A 16,155-nucleotide genomic window follows, 5' to 3' on the forward strand; every position below is an offset into this window, starting at 1 on the left:
CACAGCCCACAGGGTGTTCATCAAAGTGATGGCAGTAGCAGCGGCTCACCTGAGACTCCAGGGCATAAAGATCTTTCCTTACCTAGACGAGTGGCTCCTCGTTGCCCCTTCCAGGCATCAGCTTTGTCAAGCGAGGGATTACTTTCTTTCCCTAGCCCAGCGGTTGAGCATCACCATCAATCTTAGCAAGTCATCGCTGGCCCCAGTTCAGATAATAGATTTCATAAGGGCTCGGCTGAACAGAATTCAAACAAAGGTCTTTCTTACCTCAGAGAGGATGCATTCACTGAAACTTCACATCCTAGGCATTCTTCAAGCTCAGCCACTGACTGCGGAAATAATAAGGGTGTTGCAGTCAAGGGCAGTCAATATCAATCTCATCTCTGGCATGTTTTCACATGAGGGTTCTTTAGTGGATTCTCTTGGTCCAGTGGCCCATGTTAGATCTCCCGCTGAGTCACCCTGTTTGAGTCTCTCATGTGCAGGGACTCTCTTCTGTGGTGGCTACATTCTCCCGACCTTATTCATGGTTGCCCCTTTCTTCCCTTTTCCCCTCGGCCATGGTGACTACAGACGCCTCTGTGCTGGGGGGGGCATTGCTTGGGGAAGGACAGTCCAAGGCACATGGTCCCCCTATAAGACCAGATTACATATTAGTATCCTGGAGATGAGGGCGGTGCTTCTAGTGTTGCAGGCTCTCCATGCCCGTCTTCCCTCAGGAATGATTGCTATCCAGATGGACAATATGTCTGGTCTGGTACATCAACAAGTAGGAGGGATCCTGTCTTATCCCCTATTTCGTGAAGCCATGAGAGTGTGTGAGTGGGCAATCTCCACTGGCCATTTTCTGGTGGCAGCAAACATTCCGAAGAGGTCCATCAGGCTCAGCAGGTCTATTCTGATGCCCAACACGTGGTCTATGAATCCTTCAGTAGCAAAACAGATCTTTCTCAAGTGTGGTCAGCCTTGCTGTGATCTTTTCGCCTCTCCTTCCATCGTGAAATGCAATGAGTTTTTCACACTGGACCCCTCTCCGGGGAAGCCCCCAGAGACTCTCTTTCATGCTTGGTCCCCCAGTCTTCTGTATGCTTATCCTTCTCTTCCCTTAATACCAAAATTCCTTCAGAAAGCTCGCAGGCTGGGGAGCTTAGTAATCCTCATTGCCCCATTCTGGTCTCGCCAAGTCTGGTGTCCATCTCTGTGGTCTCATCTGGTGGCTCCACCATGGTTGCTGGATGTTAAATAAAATTAATAATTCAATACACAGGAGGTTCAGATTCAAAAGTTTACTAGTGTACACCAGGAGGCAAAAAACCATACAAGTACAGAATTTTGTCTGACATGAAACAGGAAGCACACAATTTTATATAGGTTTAACATTTAAGCTATGCCCACCTTACTGACGTGATATGTCACAGGGCATCTACATCACTTTAGCTTACAAGCCTCTATTGTTTTAATCTGCTGATGCAGTATGTTTTTAAAAACTTTTCCTCTAGATACAATACGGCCTTGCTATCCAGCTGGTCAGTCATAATGTCTTTCTGTAAAGTTACTTATTCAAGGTTTCATATCAGTTCAAATACAATAGCAGATTCAGTCTTTAACATACATATTTGTTCACTGTTTCACTTTCTTTACCAGCTGTGTTTTTATCTCACAAGGACAAGTTACTTCATGCAGGAAGAGAAGATTTCATTATTTACAAGGACAAGTTATCTCATCAGGAAGGAGCGGAAGATTTACACATTTAATTTCCTGACCCAGCAGATAATCACTTATGAAAAGCATAAACATTAAGCTTGCTGAGCTGGCAGCTGCCAGGGTCAGGGGTCAAAGCACACTGCAGTTTCAGAAGCTACTTGCATTTACACATAAATGTATCCCTTCTGTTATATGATTAATAGAATAAAATGCATTATAAACTACCTTGCTTCTAAACTAGCATTTCACATATATTTAAATACATATTTTTCGAACATTTCCCCCTATTAATACTTTTTATTCTATTTTTTTTTATGAAGTATGCATAGTGTTATTTCATCTCCTAACCTTTTCCACTTAGGATTTTCAGCTAGGTGAGTCATTCAATCTATACTTCAGAAAAAGCATCATCTGAAATCAATCTTTCAATTTCAATATCTTAGTAGAAAGTTTCAGTAACAGATACATCAACAAAATCTTGATTAATCTTTTCATGCAGGGAATTCCACAGCAAACACATGCTCCTATTAGGAGTATACCCACACAAATAGCAATTAGAATGTTCATTAGGATGGAACCCCACCCCCCAAACAGATTCTGGAAAAAGTTTGTCAATGGGTTTGGGCCTAGTTCAGTCATGGCTGATACTTGCTGAATTACCTCTAGGTGCTTATTTATCTCATGACGATTATCAGGAATATATGCACAGCATTCTTCTTTGATAAGCAGGCACGTACCACCTCTCGCCGCTAGGGTGAAGTCGAGAGCCATTCGGTTTTGTAGCACTACAGTTCGCATTGCATTCAGTTCATCAGTCACTAATTCAAGGGCAGAAAAAGTTGCGTTGCTCATTACTTCGAGAAGTTTTGACAGTTTTCTCAACTCCCAGATCGATTTGGCTGCTCCATATGCTGGGAGTATCCCTGCCCAAGATATAACACTGTCACTCAAGTCCATATGAGTTAATTTGTCTTTATCCTTCACAGAATTATGGTCTTTCCAGCCAGCTTCGATCTTTCCGACTGGATTTACAGGTTTCTCGACTGGACCTTCAGGTTTTCGGGCTACATTTCTCACGTTTCGTATCTTACCCAAAGGCAATTCTGCAGTATATCTTATTGCTGGAACCAGATAACCCAAAAAACAACTGCGGACCAATTCTCAGGTAACCATTTATATGCCTTTTTCCCACAAATAAAATAACAGTTTTCTACTTTAGTACTCATACGCATTAGCCCTGCATGAAACATTTTCTGATCTATTATTGACAATTGTTTAAACAAAACGGGGTTTTGTCGTACTTCATTCAATGTTGTTTTCATTGTGCTCAAATATGAATCCTAGTTAGTATTACAAACAGTACCTCCACTTTTAACTTTAATGTAACACTTGTAGGATATTGTAATATTACAGTTACTCCATCCTACTTGGAGGGTATCGTTTTAAAAAAAGCACACAATTCCCTTTTGTGTAACAGGTAAAAATAATGCTATTTTGTCTTGTGATCTTACAGTTCCAGTGTCAAAAACAAATTTTCCCAAGTCTCATTTATCCCCAAAGGGATAGCGGACATTAACAGTCCTCCATATGCTGTAGGTATGGCGGTACAAACCCAGCAATTTGAAATGTTCATAGTCTCTGCATATACACGTTTCATGGCTAGGTATGTGTTAAAGTTTGGATGCCAGTCTATAGACATTTCATCACGCCTTTTCACTTTCACTTGCATGGTTGTTTGTAGGAAAACCCATAACAAGAGGAAAATTGTCACAATAATAGTCAATAAATGTATACTCAACAAAATGATTATGCAACATCTCTGGGGTTCATCTAAGTTCTTATTCGCTTTGTTTTTGGCCATCTTGGTCTGGTTGTGTATCCGTCACAAAGTTTTTATCAAGTTGAAAGTTCTTTACCGGTTTACAATGCGTTAAATGAACCCAGGACGTCCTCTCAGCCACTCTAACTGCAGTAGGCGTTGCCAACAAAACCTAGTACGGACCTTCCCACTTTGGACTCGCCCAGTTTTTCCTTTTCGTCACTTTCAGCCACACCCAACTTCCAGGGCCCACGACTGCTTCCACCGGTCTGGTCTGTTCCTTATCTGAAAAAGAGTTAAACTGCAAAACAGATTTATTTGTGAACAGTTTTTTCATGTAACTAGCTAATGAACTGTCAGCCTCTTGTTCTGCAGGCATGAGAGCTTTCTACTGAGGTACATAGTATGCTCTCCCAAAAACCATTTCAAGGGTAGTCAGACTCTTTACATTTGGAACCGTTCTCATACTCAGCAGTGCCAAAGGCAGACAGTGTATCCAGTTCTTTTGGGTCTCCTCAACTAACTTCCTTAACTTGTTCTTAAGGGTACCATTGTATCTTTCCACCAGTCCTGCTGACTGTGGGTGGTAAGCACAATGGTTCTTCAAGGAGATACCAAAAAAATCTCCCAAGCTGGTGAATCGTCTGATTCACAAAATGTGTGCCATTGTCACTATAAAGCCTCTCCGGAATGCCAAATCTAGGGATTACTTCTTTTATCAGGGCTTTCGCCGCTGTTGCTGCATCCGGGTTTTTGGTTGGAAAAGCTTCTACCCATTTAGAAAACATGTCTATAATAACTAAACAGTATTTTTTCCCTTTTCATTTATTTAATTCTATGAAATCCATACAGATAGTATGGAACGGGTATGGTGGTATAGGAAAACTTCCTTGCTTGGTTTTAAATGCTCCTTGTGCATGGTGCTTGTTACAAGTATGACAAGCTGCACAAAATTTTTTTGTGTAATTTGTGTATCCATATGTTTGGAATATTCGGTTTACTAACTGTACCATCCCCCCTTTTGAGACATGGCTCTGCCCATGGCTCAACAAAGCTGCATATCTAAATAAATTAGACTGCAATATTGGTTTTCTTTCTTTGGAAATGTACAGTCCATTCTCAAGAATTGCACCTCATTTTACCCATTTTTGTTTTTCTGCTTTTGTAGTAAGTGTCTGCATTGTTTTTAACATGTCTAAATCTAAAATCTCAGAGGGTTGTAATTCCTCATTTAAAAGTAAAGTTTCTGAGTCTGAGGCTGCTTGCTTTGCAGGTGCATCAGCTCGTGCATTGCCTTTCGAAATCTTATCCTGCTGTTTTGTATGAGCTACACATTTACAAATAGCTACTTTGGTAGGTAACTGAATAGATTCTAATAACTCCAAAATAAATTGCGCATGATTAATAGGTTTTCCACTGGATGTCATCATTCCTCTATTTTTCCATTGTTGTGCAAATACATGTACTGTAGAAAAAGCATACTGACTGTCAGTATATATGTTTACACACTTGTTTTTTGCTAAAGTACATGCTCTCGTCAAAGCTATCAATTCAGCTGCTTGTGCAGATAAGTTGTGTGGTAAGGATTGAGCTTCTAAAATTTCAGTGTCTGTAACTACTGCATACCCTACCAGATTCTTCCCTGCAGGACCCCTTCTGCATGAGCCGTCCACGTAATATGTCACCTTGGCATTATCCAAGGGCATATCTGTAAGATCTTGTCTAGGTAAAGCTAACTGTTCAATTTCCTGCAGGCAGCTGTGTGGTGTGCCCTCCGCAGGAGTTGGAAGTAATGTTGATGGATTCAATGTCGTACATCATTCAGTTGTCATATGAGGTTGGCTCAGCAGTATAGTCATACATGAAAGATGTCTAGCAGGAGAAAGGTATGCCACTTTCTCTTGCAGTAAAATTATTGCAACTGCATGAGGCACCCTCAATGTGAGAGGGTGGAATAACACCACTGAGGCCGAAGCCTGTACTGTCATTGCGGCTGCAACTACTGCTTGTACACAGTGAGGCAAAGATCGCGCCACTGGTTCTAACTGTGATGAATAGTAGGCTATGGGGTGTTGCTTGTCCCCATGGGGCATTGCTTGTCCCCATGTTGTTGCGTCAATACTGACGTCATGTACCCTTGCTTACAATCTGCGGTCTGAAAGAACCGTTTGTGATAATTTGGAAGTCCTAAAACTAATGAAGAAGCTATCAACTGCTTCAACCTGCAGAAAGCCGATGTCCTTCAAGAATGCAACTGCAGTCATAACATGTGGGTTGTCCTGCCTCAGGCAGCCCTCGGTCGGCCGGATTCCAAAGTCTGGGTCCGACGTCGGCTGATGTCGCATTTCTCTCCGACGTCAGAGCGGCCGAAGTACATTAGCATCAGCCGACGCCATTTTCTTCAGTCTTTCTTGCCACGGTGCCCGAAGCAGAAGCAGTTCGCAAGTGCCGGTCGGTCAGCTCCTGTATTCTACGATACAAAGTCATCGAAAAAGCTAAGTACCCCGTTGGGGACCTTTTCTTGCCTCAGCCGATGTCAGAAATTACTGGAAAAGTTAACAATTGTCTTTTTTGTGGTAAACAAATACCTCATAAGGATTTTCACTCTTACTGCCTCCCTTGCCTGGGCCCAGACCACGACGTCTCGCCCTGTGTAGCCTGTGCTCGCTTCAACAAGCGCACTCTCAGGCGCCGGGCGGAGTTCGCTGAAGATTTTTTCGGCGATAAATTTGCCTACACCATGCCGTCGGATCTTCCGACATCGCAAACATCAACACCACTGTGATGTGGTACATAAACAAGCAGGGGGGCACCCACTCTTACCCCCTTTGCAGACTGACAATGCAGCTTTGGGAGAAATCACTGAGCCTAAACATCCAGTTACAATCCCAGTTTGTTCCAGGAAAAGACAATGTGTTGGCGGACAGCCTAAGCAGGAATTTCACAGATCCACACGAGTGGAGGTTACATCCGAAGGCCTTCAAACAACTCACTTCGACATGGGGCAAGCCAGAAGTGGACCTATTTGCCTCTCACCTCAACCATCTTCTACCAAAATTTTGCACAAGGACATACCATCCAAAAGCTTGGAAAATAGATGCCCTCTCATTCAACTGGAACTCCCTAGCAATCTATGCATTCCCACCTCTGCCACTGATGACCTCAGTATTACTAAAGATCAAAGCAGAGAAGCCCAAGGGAATCATAATAGCTCTGGATTGGCCAAGACAACACTGGTACCCACTACTACGGAGCATATGTCACACCAGGAGGTGGGCCCTCCCTCAGTGGCCTCTACTTTTGACTCAACACAATTTCGAAACACTGCATCCAAACCTTCAGACACTGCAGCTAACTGCTTGGGAGATCCCCTAAATAACTTCAGCTTATCTCTCTCTAAGGAAGTTCAGCGGATACTAACAGAGGCTCGAAGACCATCCACCAGAAAGGTTTACTTAGCAAAGTGGAAAAGATACAGCAATTGGAATACCAGCAAGGGACATGATGCTTCATTGCTGAACATCCCACTTATCTTGAAATATTTGGCAGATATGTTAAAGAACGGCCTCTCATATTCTTCCATAAAGATACATGCATCTGCTATTTCAGCTAGATACAACACTGATCCTCCTGTTTTCTCTCACCCCTTACTAAGACAATTCCTCAGGGGAATCAAGAACATTAAGCCACCAAGAAAGGCCCCAGTGCCAGCCTTGGACCTCAATTTTGTCTTAGAAAAACTGACTCTACCTCCTTTTGAGCCAGCAGCTTCAGTTGACTTGCAATTTCTCTCATGGAAGACAGCTTTCCTGTTGGCAATTACCTCAGCAAGAAGGGTTTCGGAGCTACAGGCCCTAATGGCAATACCACCCTTTATTATTTTTCACAGAGACAGGGTTTCATTAAGGACCAACCCTACCTTTATGCCAAAGGTGGTATCTAGGGTTTCACTAAATCAAGCCATTCATCTGCCTGCTTTCTTCCCCAATCCTGAGAATAAGGGGGAAAGACTTTTGCATACCTTGGACATTCACAGACAACTTCGATACTACCTGGACAAAACCAAGGCCAGTAGGAAGTCTGAACAACTTTTTGTAGCTTACGCCCCTGAAGTCCAAGGAAAAGCAATTTCAAATCAGACTATTTCTAAATGGATTGGACATTGCATCAGATTCTGTTATTCCTTTCATGGAAAGACTGTTCCAGCCAATGTCAGACCACATTCCACCAGAGCTACAGCCACCTCTACAGCATTTTTAAGAGGGGTGCCTACCAAGGACATTCTAGAAGCTGCTACATGGAGCTCCGTGCATACATTCTCCAAACACTACAATCTCCCTCTATATTCCAGATCCAGAACAGGCTTTGCTTCGGCAGTCCTGCAGGGTTTGATTGCCACACCATCTCTTTCCTAGTGCATACCTCCTCCCCCAGCTAAGCTATGGTATTCTACCCACATGTTATGACTGCAGTTGCATTCTTGAAGGACATAGTACAGTTTTGTACCTACCTACCATAAATGTAGATGTCCGATAGACATGCAACTGCAGTCGGATTTTCCCTCCCTCCATACCCCTCTATGCCTAGGGTCCACTCCTATCCCTGTTACTCTTAGCTGGGGATATCTGTTATGGTGTATTTGTTTTATTGCTCATTTATTTGTTTGGAATCCTGTTTTTGTCTTCCAATTTGATTACAGCCTTCCTTGGAGGGCACCTGGCATCTGGGGCAAGAAACACTGAAGAAAATGGCGTCGGCTGATGCTTATGTACTCCGGCCGCTCTGACGTCGGAGAGAAATGCGAAATCAGCCGACGTCGGACCCAGACTTTGGAATCCGGCCGACTGAGGGCTGCCTGAGGCAGGACAACCCACATGTTATGACTGCAGTTGCATGTCTATCGGACATCTACATTTATGGTAGGTACAAAACTGTACTTTTCTGCTTCAGTTGTCCATTGTAAAATATCTTGTGCCATTGGTGTCTTATATATCAAATCAGTCAGTGGAGCAGATTAATTTGGTATCCAGCTCCTACAAAAATTAGTTGTACCTAAGAAAGACATCATTTCTTTCTTGGTTGTTGGTTTGGGTGCTTGCAAAATTGCTGTTTTTCTTTCCTCATGTAGTATTCTACCTTCATTGGATATTGCATATCCTAGGTATCTAACTTGTTTTCTCCAAAGTTGTAACTTACTTTTGGTTACTTTGTGTCCTTGTATTGCTAAAAATTTCAATAATGCTACAGTGTCCTCCCTGCACTGTTGCTGGGTGGGGGCTGCTAGCAAGATGTCATCTACATAAAGTAGAATTTGACTACCTCCCGGTGGGGTAAATCTTGCCAGGTTGCTAGCCATTTCTTGTGCAAAAATTGTTGGGCTCTCACAATATCCCTGTGGTAGTCTAGTATACGTATACCTTTTACCCTGAAATGTAAATGCAAACCAATATTGACTATCAGGATGTATAGGTATTGAAAAGAAAACATTGCTAATATCTACCACAGAGAAATACTTCTGTTGTGGTTCTAAATCGTTTAACAAGGTATGTGGGTCTGGCACCGTAGGTGCTCTGGGTATTACTGCATTATTTACAGCTTGTAAATCTTGTACCATCCGCCATTCCCCGTTTGCTTTTCTAACCGGAAATAGGGGTGTATTACATGATGAATCAGGAGATTCTGCCAGTACTCCTGTTTTGAGTAATGCTGCTATTATAGGCTTAATTCCTATTTCTGCATCCTTTCTCAAAGGGTATTGTCTTTTTTGTGGTCTGAAACCTGACTTTGGGGTTATTGTAACTGGTCCTGCTGTTCGAATAAGTCCTACATCTGACTTGCCTGTTGACCAGAGAGTTGTTGGAATTTCACATAAGGTCTTTTCTTCTTCTAATAAAAATGCTAATCAGCTGTCCTCGCTAGATTGCAAGTGTACAGCTGGATGTGTCTGTGTCAACCAATTCAGTTTTTGTTTTTGTATCCCTTGTTCTGATAGTTGTAAATCAGTCTGTTTCTCCCATCTTGTTACTTTTTCTCCTAAATCTGCCCATTTAACACTTTTGTTCTTTGTCAAGCTGACATGTGCAACCAATTTGATCTATACAATGCAAGGAATTCTTGAGGTAATGAACAGCTAACTACACTGTTCCCCTCAGTATCCCAGTACAAAGTACGCAAAACCAATCTAGTTGCACGATTTCTAAACAGTTCTTGCTCATACTCTCTATCAGGTCCTGGAGTGGTACAGTAATATAGAGTACAGTGTAACAAATGCTGTTGATCATTGTCAAGGGAGGGGGCTTTACTGATGGCTATGTTCATCAGTTCCTCGGTTACTGCCCCTGGACCAGTCGTGACTAGGTCCTGGCTGTACCAATAAAAAGTTTCACCCTCCGATCGCACTACAAAGGTATCCATTCGTCTCTGTGCCTCCATACCTTGTACAGTTGGAACTACTGCTATGCCAAATATCTGCATAAGGTCCCTGCCCAATAGGTTTACTGAACACTTTGCAGACACAACTATTTTACTTCTCTGGGTCATACCTGAAACAGGGTCAGTTATTGCTATATCATGGGAAAGTGGTTCCCTGTATAGCTATCCATTTGCGGCTTTTACTAGTATATAATCAGGTGATTCGGAACGTTCTGGTAACTTGGAGGGGTGTATCAAAGTCCATGACGCTCCTGAGTCACACAGGAATTTGACTTCCCTTCCCTCTACCAGAAGTGTAACTTCCGGTTTCGTATCCGCTAAGTAGAGCTCTAAGCTCAATAATGCTAAGTCCACAATTTCACTTTCTTCATCCTCCATATCTACTTGCACTTCCTCTACTCCTTCTATCACATTTACATTTGTTTTCTGTTTATTAACTTTTCCTGATGATTTCTGACTTTCACTTGATGTATCCTCACTATCATATAGTCAGTCCTCATCTCCTTTATCTTCTGTAATTACCTTTTTGTTTTGCCTGCAATCGCTTGCTAGATGCCCTTTTTTCCCGCACTTGAAGCATTCACCTTTCTTTTTCCTCTCTTCAAAATCTTTTGATCGTTTATCAGACTGTTTCCCTGGGCATTCTTCTTGCCCTTTTTACCTGACTGTAATACAAATACTTCAGCTCCGTCTTCAGCAGTGAAGACTTGCGCCTTCTTTTATTTTACTATTAAAATGTCTCTCAGCATGCCTAGCATATTCGAGTAAGGCTTGTAGCCTCCCTGTTCGATGATCTATCATATGCTTTGTAATGAAGCTACTAATAGGTAAAATGCAACCTTTCAAAAATGCATTTTTTAATTGTTGTTCATACGGGGAATCATTCGTTTGGTTCTCAGGAACCGACATACCGCTATGATTATTAAAACATTCTAATAATGTAGCATAATATCCATCTATTGTCTCATTTTCCTGTTGCATGCATTGATTAATGCAAGTCCAGTCTGCTCTAGGTTTCCATTTCTCAGAGATTCGGTCTGTCAGACCTTTCACTCTGTTGTCTAACTCTGCGTCACTATGTGGGAGTGGCCTAAGTTCTGCATTACGAGGATTCCAGGTGCCACAAATCATGTGCCAATCTGGACCTATTATTTGTCTTACTACTTTTTCTACTTCTTCCCCATTCAAGTGGTAACTTAACCTCATGCCTTGTAAATCTTCTAAAAATTTCGTTAAATTAACTTTCGGATGGGGGATTCCCTCAGTAGCCTTCCGGATGTCTTCTGGTGTCCATGGTCTATATACGAGGAGTGTTGGATCCTGCCCTTCCTGTCCTGCCTGAGGATTTGGAACTTCTATAAGTGGGCATATTTCTTCCTCACTCTCATCCTGTAGATTTCTCTCTATTTGGTATGATTCTGTGTCCCTATGTGTTTTACGTGTTCGGGACCTAGTCTCAATAGGATCTCTAACAAATGATTTTGATCTTACTGAAACTTCAGGATAACGCAGAGGTGGACCAGCCTGTCCACTCGCTTCATATCCTGAAAAGGGTACGGGAGGGGGCAAGGGAGGAGGAGGAGGAGCTGTAGTTATTACCAAGTTATTATCCTCTTTGTCTAAAAATAATGTTTTTTAATTTTTAAGCTTCTGTTCTCTACGATTTGCTTCCTCAATCCACCTGTGTGCTTGAATGCCTAGTTGGCATTGCTTTTTGCCTGACCTCCTGCATCAGATTTAAGCTGTTTAAGGAGTTTAACTAGTGAAGGTTTATCTAGTTTACCATCAAATTCATATTTATTAACCCATTTCGTATAATACCTAACGTTATCAGAACGTTGTAATTGCATATATTTTGCGTCTTCAGTTAGGGGCGGATCTCACGAAGTTTTAGTGCACTGATTACCCATGTCAAAGAAAATGTTACGTAACCCTTTCTTATCACGTGATATTAAGTTCTTAGTTCCTGTTTGCAGTTTATCTAGAATAACTGTCTACCTTATTCTGTTACCCTGATCTATGACCAAATATACAGTACTTCCTTTTGTCCCTGATCTGCAAAACAAATCTTGACAACAATATACTGTAACCTAGTCCCTGATCTAAAACAGAAAAAAAGGCAAATTCTTCCTACCTGAGCCTCCGGTATTGAAAAACTCGTTCAAATTCCGCTCTTCGGCCACAGATCAGAAAGTGGCCAGCTTCTTTATACACGACAATTCAGTCGGAGGTCTTTTCACTCAAGAAGAACCATTTCGGTAACTTCTCCTGCGCAGTATTCGACCACCGATACGCTCTGATCTGCAGCTTACCAAGGGAATTCCATCTCGAAAGGACCAAACTGTTAAATAAAATTAATAATTCAATACACAGGAGGTTCAGATTCAAAAGTTTACTAGTGTACACCAGGAGGCAAAAAACCATACAAGTACAGAATTTTGTCTGACATGAAACAGGAAGCACACAATTTTATATAGGTTTAACATTTAAGCTATGCCCACCTTACTGACGTGATATGTCACGGGACATCTACATCACTTTAGCTTACAAGCCTCTCTTCTTTTAATCTGCTGATGCAGTATGTTTTAAAAAACTTTTCCTGTAGATACAATACGGCCTTGCTATCCAGCTGGTCAGTCATAATGTCTTTCTGTAAAGTTACTTATTCAAGGTTTCATATCAGTTCGAATACAATAGCAGATTCAGTCTTTAACATACATATTTGTTCACTGTTTCACTTTCTTTACCAGCTGTGTTTTTATCTCACAAGGACAAGTTACTTCATGCAGGAAGAGAAGATTTCATTATTTACAAGGACAAGTTATCTCATCAGGAAGGAGCGGAAGATTTACACATTTAATTTCCTGACCCAGCAGATAATCACTTATGAAAAGCATAAACATTAAGCTTGCTGAGCTGGCAGCTGCCAGGGTCAGGGGTCAGAGCACACTGCAGTTTCAGAAGCTACTTGCATTTACACATGAATTTATCCCTTCTGTTATATGATTAATAGAATAAAATGCATTATAAACTACCTTGCTTCTAAACTAGCATTTCAATTTAAATACATATTTTTCTAACACTGGATCCAGATCCGGATCACATTTCTCAACCTTCAAGGATTCCCCAACCAGACCTGGGCAGTCTGAAGCTCACTGCTTGGCTGCTCTAGTTCCCCTGATTGTCAGGACTCCCAGTTTATCTTCACCTGTGTTAAAAATAAATAAATAAATAAAAAGATCCTGGTTGGCAGCTCATAAATCTTCCACCAGAAAGGTATACACCAGCAAATGGAGATGTTTTTCGATCTGGGCTTCACCAGCGTCCCCTAGACCCTTTCACTGCTCCAGTCTCATCGGTTTTGGAATTTTAGCAGGGAGTTTTCAACAAGGTGCTAGTTTTTCTACAGTCAAGATTCAACTTGGAGCGATTTCTAATTTTCATGTGGGGCACAATATGACTTCTTTAGCATCTTCAAAGCTTTTTAAAGCCTTCTTAAAAGACGCCTTTCTTCTTTGGCCACTGGTGAAGGACCCCACACCGCCGTGGGATCTTATAGGCGTTGGTTTTGCTTCCCTGTGAACCCACAGCCTCTGTGGATATGCAATTTTTCTCTTGGAAGACTGCCTTCTTGGTGGCTATTACTTCTGCCAGAAGGGTTTCTGAACTTCAAGCATGGTCAGTCAAAACCACCTTATGTGACTTTTCATAAAGATAGGGTATCCTTGCATACTAACCCCTCCTTTCTCCCCAAGGTATATTAATCAGGTAATTAATCTTCCTGTCTTTTTTCCTGAATTTCCAAAACAAATGGGAGTACAAATTGCACTTATTGGACGTGCACAAACAGTTGCATTTTTACTTGCACAGAACTAAAGCATTCTGAAAGTCTGACCATCTCTTCATATCTTGCTCTAAACCCTTCTTAGGGAAACCAGTATCCAAGATCAAAGTCGCCTGTTGGATTTCCCAGTGTGTTTTGCTGGCATATTCTGCTAAGGGATTGACTCTGCCAGGTGAAGTGAAGGCACATTCCACGAGGTCTAGGACTACTTCAGCTGCCTTCTGTTCTAGAGTTTCGTCAGACAATATTTCTTCTGCGGCCACCTGGGCTTCGTCTCATACCCTTATCTTGCACTACAAGTTTGGACATCCTATCCAGGAACAGGGCGTCCTTTGGCTCTGCTGTGCTCTGCATTATCCTTCCATGAGGGTTTCTAGTAGCTGAGGACTCTGCCCCACAGGTTGAAGACCAAATGAAGACAAACAACTTCAGATAAGGAAGTTCTGTACTCTCCACAACATTCCATCTGAGTTTACAGGAGTTATGAAAAAGAAGTTGAAAATTATACTCCTGTAAACTCAGTAATAAATATTTCCAATTCACTGTTTCAAAAGCACTCTTTGTGTCTAAGCTTAACAGTGTTAAACTATCTTTTTTATTGTCTGCAAAATCTGAAATGGTTAATATTAAGTTAACTTTATAATAAGTATTCATATTTATTATAAATCTAGTGTGATCATTATTAATCGGGTATGGTAAAATTTGTTGTAATGTAGTAGCATGTATAGCCATAAATATTGTATTATCAATACTTAAAAACAAAATTATTCTATATGAAGTATACACTATTTAGTTTTTGTCTGCCTTCAGAATTTGAGAAATAAGGCTATATTTCCACCATGGAGGGACAGTATTTTTAACTATTAGACCTTATGGAAAATATGTAGAGCTTCTTTAGGTAATAGTTTATATAATTCTGCTATCATGTCATCATTACCAGGTGCCTTATTAGGTTTTGGATTATTAATTTGATTGTTAAGTTCAGACAATTCTTCTTCTTTCGGCTTTTCCCGGTTAAGGGTCGCCGCAGCGGATCACCTGTCCACTCATGATTGGCAGTGGAGATGTTCTTCATTTCACATTGCTGCAGTCCTTACATATGGGTAGTCCGCTGTGCTCGGTCGGCCCGAATACCAAAGTATTAGGCTGACGTCGGTCAAGGCGCTTAAAACTGACATCAGGACGTCAGGGTACAAAAGCGCATGACCGACGTCATATCCTCAGTCTTTTTTGCCGCATGGTCCGATGCAGAAGCAGCGTTGCAAGTGCCGTTCGGCGTTCTGAAATTTTTTGAGTTCGGAGTTTCAGACCGAATCCAAGTTGGCTAAGTACCCGCTAGAATATTTTGGTTTTTCTTGCCTCAGTGTTTTACCGGATGTCAGAAAAGTGAATAACTGTATTTCTTGTGGGAAACAGATACCGCATAGGGATTATCATTCTTTGTGCATTCCTTGTTTGGGGCCTGAGCACGACGTTGTTGGGTGTCGCTTTGTGCTAGGTTCAATAAGCGCACTATTGCGAAGGTTAGATTGTGCTAGGCTGGTCTTCGTAAGCGGTGCAATTATAATATGCCGCCGGACTCTCCGCGCCCGCTTCTACAAGAAGCGCAAAGACAAAACAGTTAAACCCAGGCAAGATGAGTCGCCCGCTCCGGACGCCGGTTCTTAGAGGTTTCAGTGGAACCGGTGGTTGGACGGAGACTTCTCCGGAGTCTCAGGGGGAGACTTTGATTTTGCAGGATGTGGCCTCTCAGGGGGCAGGTCAGGCTGAAGGGGCTTCTCAGGTTACTGTACTCCCTCCCTTCCTAGGGTGGTTAGGCCCTCCTTCTGTTCCCAAGGCTTCTCCCAGAGGCAGGCCAGGTTTAGCTTCTGTTGGTGTCACTCCTAGTTCAGCAGGGTCTGTGCCTAAGAAGCACATGCTTAAAATGGCAGAAGATTTGATTACTCTGATTAGAGGTTCTTTGCCCCTCCTGATAAGAGGCCTAGGGTGGAGCCAGAGTTGGGAAGTTTTGAGCAGGCTTCGGATGTTTCAGAGTCTTCGGCTGAAGACTTGCAGGAGTACTCTCCTTCTTCTGATTCTGATGCAGATGATTCCACTCCTTCTGCTTCTCCTCCAGAGGATTTTTCTTTTTCAGAGACCCTTCATTCTATGAGGGAACATTTTAAGTGGGAAGGTCAGGACTTCTCTGATTCTCGAAAAGGCTTAGGGAATTTTGCTTTTACCCCAACATAGGCCCTTGGCTATACCTCCTGTTCTGATGTTGTGGAAGATGTGTTTTCAGAGGCTTCACTTAATCCTGATTCTCTGCCTCCTGCGCCTGTTAAACCGGATAGGTATTACAGGGTGCCTAAGGGTC

At 42.1% G+C, this 16,155-nt stretch overlaps 1 protein-coding gene across 6 annotated transcripts in view; it reads left to right on the forward strand.

Annotated features, from left to right (window-relative positions):
* The window catches only part of VPS37C (VPS37C subunit of ESCRT-I), a 452,853-nt gene that overhangs the window by 371,240 nt on the left and 65,458 nt on the right, over positions 1-16,155 (forward strand). The gene's annotated exons all lie outside the window — the stretch shown is intronic.

This window comes from Protopterus annectens, chromosome 9.part0 (genome assembly GCF_019279795.1).
Source record: "Protopterus annectens isolate FY-2018-M chromosome 9.part0, PAN1.0, whole genome shotgun sequence".
Lineage (NCBI taxonomy): Eukaryota > Metazoa > Chordata > Ceratodontiformes > Protopteridae > Protopterus > Protopterus annectens.